General features: G+C 41.8%; 1 long non-coding RNA gene across 1 annotated transcript; it reads left to right on the top strand.

Moving 5' to 3' along the window:
• Window positions 1-955: 955 nt before the first annotated feature.
• Window positions 956-2,338, top strand: LOC123429959. Its single transcript, XR_006622795.1, has 2 exons — window positions 956-1,148; window positions 1,910-2,338. It is a non-coding gene; the product is annotated as an uncharacterized LOC123429959 (long non-coding RNA).
• The last annotated feature ends 3,725 nt before the right edge of the window (window positions 2,339-6,063 follow it).

The raw sequence follows: 6,063 nt of genomic DNA, 5'->3' as shown, positions 1-6,063 counted from the left end.
AGCGGCGGTGGAGGAGCTCGGGCCCGAGATGCGACCGGAGGCGGTGGAGGAGCTCGGGGGCGGGGCGGCGGTGGAGGAGCTCGGGGCAGCGGTGGAGGAGCTCGGGCCGGCGGCGACGGCACGAGATGCGGCCGGCAGCGGCTCGAGGGAGGCGCGGCAGGAGGTTGGGACGGGATATTTCCCTCCCGCGCGTGGTCGGATCGAAGTGAGGGTTGGGATAGATTTTACCCCCCCCCCCTCCCCCAATCCTCACTTCTACAGGTTGGGAGAGGGTTTCCCGGTCCGATCCTTAAAAAAAATTGAGGGTTTAAGGTTTAGGGTTTTAGTGTACGCATTTTTTTTCTCCAATCCGGAAAAAAATGGTTATTTTTGTTTTTTTAGGGTTTAAGGACTTTACTGCTCTAACGCCGAGGCCAGCGCTTGGCGTTAGTCAGAAGGACCGCTCTGAGAGGATTCGTCCATGCGTGCTGTTACGAGAGCCATTATTATGTATGTCCACGTCAAAGTCTGAACGCATGACCTGCATGCAAGAGACCTTAATTAGCGGTAATCTACTATCACTTAAAAAAGTAAGAAAAGACAGATCCAAATCTAAATCTGGACCATCTAATCACTAAATCAATGCTCTAAAATCTTCGTTAACGAAACTAACGAATCTTTATTAGCGCTAATCGAACGGCTCGCTCACCTCGAACGTTGTCTTGCCCGCACACCTAGTCCACGCGTTAACCGGCGATTCGCCCCGCCTGCGTTGGTTGCCGCCCCCTCGCCCCGCACGCTTGCCCCGCCCGCGCCGGTCTCCGCTTCCTCGCCCCGCCGCCGCGCCGGTCGGCGCCCCCTCGCCCCGCACGCTCGCAGCGAAGGTCGCCACCCCCTTGCCTCGCTCGTCGCGCCGGTTCAGCGCCAGTTGCCGCCCCACGCCGCACCGCGCCGGTGGCCCACGAGCCGCTCCCCGCGTCCCGCTCGCTCACCGCATGTGCGGGTGCCGCGGCGCGGCCGTCGCCAACTGAGGGGAAGTCTTCTCCATAGACGTCACCGACTACGCCGTTGGCTTGCTGCTCGACGTATTCTGGCGCGTGTCTGCGGCCGAGCGGTACGTCCAACACGGGTCCTGGCTGGTGCAGGGCGACCATCCCTTTGGATCCAAGGTCCGGCTCTTTGACTTCTTGGTCTGTTGAACTTACGCATACCTTGAAATCATTATGTTTCTGGTTCTTCCAATGTTCGTACGCAAAATTATCTTGGTAGAAATATATAGTCTAAGAGGAATTCAGAGACAATATGGTGTTAGTTGAACCCTCAGTCTCGTGAACAAGATTCTCAAATGTGCCAGATTAACCTTATTTGTATAATTGTCAGTTCCTCTGTGTAGTTTATATCTCGGTGAGCAGACCGCCCACAAACTGAATTTGGGATTGACAATGGGCATTTATTGTTACTTTCTCAAGGTTAACATCTTATAAAAAAACGAACAACTCGTTATCCTTTTGATATCCTAATATTTTTAATAACTATACTCGTGATATATTAACCAAGGAGTCATGCCGGACAACCTAAGCATGAAACATTGAGAGATTCAGACAAACATTCCATAGTAATGCGAGAGTAGCTGCCTTGTTCTGCTAATATTTCAATAAATAATTAGAAAGCATTAAAGTAGGCACAACTATTGTTGATAGTTTATCCCGACTATCAGTTTAGATGTGCTCAACTATATAGGTGACATGTTCCTAATTGAGTTTTGACATCATCAGCTACTCTTCTGCTTCATAGCCATCGTTTTGTGATTATATAAAGTTGTGAATAGTGATATCATCATATCTGCATATTTTGAAAGATTGCCTTTTGTATCCACTTAAATTTTTTGATTTACAAATGGAGAATCGTAATCCACCTGCATCTCCGTTAGGATCAGGGGAGCGTACTTGTTTAAAGACCCGAGAACACGCCTGGTCATGGAAATGCAAATCTCACGAGTGAAAATCCGCGAGGACAAAAATTGAAGGGTGTTAAAAGTTGGTATGCCTCAGTGTCCGATGAGAAAAGAGCGGAATACAACCAGAAGCGGCTTACAACCCAGTCAAAAAAGGAAGCGCTATATAGGATCTTTACTTGATAAACTCCTCCGGGATCATTACTTTCATGCTCCCACTACTTATTTTTTACCGAATTTTACAGTATCAATCAGTTTGCATTTTTTGTTTTACATTATGTACCTTTGTTGTGCATTTGCTTATTTTTTGTTTATTGTGGATTCTACTTGCATGGCGGATCATTCGTGATGTTGAATTATTACAGTGATGGAGAATATAAAACAAAGTACTCTGCTGCTTAGGCATACCTTGACTTCTTGGGTGGCCATCTTCGGTGGACAAACTTGTGACTTTGGTTGCTGGTAGCTTAATTATTTGCTCTTCTGTCTAATAGACGGATATCGAGTATAAAATTTGAATCTAACTCTGATTGAGAAGACTTGATTTTTTTAATCGTGCTGATGACTAGCCTACTATTTTAACCTCTGAAATAATACTTAATTTATAACCTGTCAGATCAGGGTAGTTGCAACCTATGAAATCTTGCTGAACGTTTGAACCTATGGGATTGGGATAGCGAATTTTGCATCATAGATACGATGGCTCTACGTAAAAAATTCAGCAAGTTACATCTGCTTCATCGGGTTGATGCTTCATGCTGAGCAGGTTTCCTTTTCCTTTAGTGGTCTTGCCTCGCTCGGTTTGACCTTGTGCAAGCATACGTGTAGACCACATCTTGTAGACGGCTGATATGGACTATGCTCCACCCCTTCATGTGACACAAAGCTATCCTCGGTATCCACAAAGATTACCCTGGGAGATGGCCATCCTAATATTTATTTATTTTCATTTTCCTGATGCTTATGCTACAATTGCGGTGAGGATATGTTGGTTATAAGTTAACTGCAAATAGGGTTTTTTTGTCAAAAAATGGCACAAATTTCTGATTACATTGTGGTGATATTTTTTCTTGTAGGGAGATTGATGACGGGAAAATGGGCGATAGAAAAAAATACTAACTACGCGTCCACGTCATAGAGTCGGATAGAATATGATATTTAAAGTGCGTCAAAGTAAATAAGACAATCATCAAGTATTGCACGTACTTTATTTCCAAAACTCTTACACTTACATAAAAGAACTGTTAATCACATCTCCAGAGAGAAAACCCCTGATTAAGAATTCCAACATAGCTATTACATGGCATTACAACATATGAGTACTACGAAGTGTAGAGAATAAAACTACAAAATGTAGAAACAAAAGATCTTCCTCGCTTTCGTCGACGTCGGCGCATTCGGGGAGCCATGAAGAATGTTTATGCTAACATATGGGTAGCATAATATTTACCATTTGATTTGTTTACATCATATGATATTTAATAATTTAATATATTGCACGTGCATGATTTGGATATTTTTTACCTAGTTCATTAACCATTGGAAATTTTGGTATAAGTAGTGCTTTATATTTTTGGGTAATATGACGATAATTTAATGGTTAACTAGCAGGTTTAACAAGCATATGTGCAATATAGGACATAACTCTTTTTATGAGTTATCATGCATTTGATTTATGTGTGAATGCATGGAATTTAGAGAATATCACGTCCATTTTAGGATAATGGATATATTTTGTCAAGCCACATATGAGGAGGCTATATGGGAGTTGATGATGCACTAAGTTATGTTTAGTGCAAGTAACATAGGCTATGATTCTAGTTATCATTTGATTTTGTGGGCATATACACCTATGTGAGAGGGGTGCATGGTTTAATTTTGATCTACATGAGGTTATCTTATAACATGTAAGTTCATTTTGTACATGCATTTGTATATTTTTAATATGCATGCACTTATATAGAGCTCATGGTTTGATTTTAATTTATATGGGATTATCCTTTTGACATGTAAGTTGATTGCCTACATGCACCTTACCCATACTAGTTCTTCATTATATCATATAGGACTAGTGTGATTTTAGATTTCAGATTCATGAGAATATTTTATAAAGTTTGGCTTCACTTGTATTAGTACTAGCATCATGTAGCAACATTGTGCCCATGCATAGCATAATCAAGAGGAGTTTGGTGATTTCTTCTTGCTTGTATTATCACCAGCAAAGCATAGAGTATATACTTGTGTTGTAACCAAACTTGAAGCAAATATCAATTTATAAGCATGTGACATTTACATTGCACATATGCATGGACTTTGCGGTGTAATATGATTCCAACACCTACGTTAATGCACTAGTTTTATATGGGGACTAGTGACATGTCTATATGGGTATTTTGATTAAGTTTCACTTCACCCGTATTATGACTAGCACCGTGTAACAATATGTCCACGAATAGCATAACCGAATGAAGCATGGTGATTTCTCTTTGTTTGTATTATCACTACCAAGGCATAGAGCATATGCTTGTAATGAAACCAAACTTGAAGTATGTGTCAATTTATATGGGCATGATGACAATTATCGATTTACTTTAGCTATATGAGACTAAACAATGCATGAGAAATTGTTATGTATGACATCCATTGCTTGGAACAAATATTGCGATGCGCTATGTTATTTCTAGTGCAAAAATCCATATAGGGAAATTATCTATCACACGATTCATTTAGCTTATACATGCATCACATAAGGGAATGGACAATTTTCTTTGGTTAAAATATGCAAGTGGAACAACATGCAACAATGTTTCATTTGATCATACCTATATGGCTAGCAATATTTGATTAAACTAGCCTATGATTTTATATGGAGCAAATATGTCCAATTTCTATCAGCTAGGACATTCAAAATTATATTGTGTTTATTTCTACTTTTATTCTTGATTTGTATCAGCATGGGATCGGAATCACCATGAGATCAAACCAAGAAGAATTTTATTATGTGCACCTAATTTGTATCTACATAGGACCAAAGATCACTATGAGACCAAACGAGGAATTTGGTTTGTTTCCTTGATTTGTATCAACATGGAGATCAATCAAGGTAATTTTAATTTGGTCATACCATGTGCGCATAAGCAATATGTGTTCTACTCAAGGAAGGTAGCATACAAATATCCTTTTATCCGGTCTAAATGACCACAATAGTATGCATTTGATTTCTTATTCCAATCCTCAATTGGTCTCAGCATAAGACCGGAGTCGTTATGTGACCAAATAAGGGGCATATTAATTTGGGCAGTACATATGCATATACACAATAAAGTTTTATCCACATAATTAAATTAGTTTGAGTAATCTTGTATTTCTATCCTTAATTCGTATCTACATGGAAACCGAAGTAACCATATGACCGGACAAGGCCTAATTTCATTGGACAAGTTAGAACATGTATGTACATAATATATATTTTACTCAGATATGATGCTACCGAACAAGTCTGAAACTAGCAAGGCAGATGGTATGCAAGAATTATCTTAGTGGATCCTATAGTAACCCATGACAATATGGTTTTTTTCTATCTCTAACCTTAAATCGTATCAACACGGACCGGAGTCACCGTGCGACCGAATAAGGAGCAGGTTCATTCGGACATGCTAAAATAACCAGCTTATCTAAGATAGCGTGGAGAGGCAAGCTAGTATAGTTCAGCTTTACCTTGACGCGCGACAGAGTCGAACCAGAGGCGTACAACAACGAGGCAAACTGGTGCTTTGCCCGCGGCAGCACAACAACAACGGCGCAGGGAGACGCGTATGTTGAGAAGCCGGAGGTGAGCGACGCAGTTGACGACGGGCGGTCGGCGGCGTGACGACGGGCGCCCGGCGAGGTGTATTTGTGTGTTAGAAGGATGCTGAGCGCGTGAACGAATGAGCGATGAACTGAGAGCGATTGATTGGACGGGGGAGCAGCGATGGACTGAATAGCTGATGGATCGATCGGCCTGTACGAGTGGCTGGTCTGGTGTTTATATAGAGGCGGTGGCACAGACTGCTTCGGGGAGAGCTACGCGGGCGTGCGCGTCGTGGTTTCGATCGTGAGCATCGTGGGCATCTAGAAAACTTGACCGA

The sequence above is a fragment of the Hordeum vulgare genome, chromosome 2H (assembly GCF_904849725.1).
Source record: "Hordeum vulgare subsp. vulgare chromosome 2H, MorexV3_pseudomolecules_assembly, whole genome shotgun sequence".
In the NCBI taxonomy this organism is placed as follows: domain Eukaryota; kingdom Viridiplantae; phylum Streptophyta; class Magnoliopsida; order Poales; family Poaceae; genus Hordeum; species Hordeum vulgare.
The sequence above is the reverse complement of the archived record's forward strand: the minus strand, read 5'-3'. Positions and strand labels throughout refer to the sequence as shown.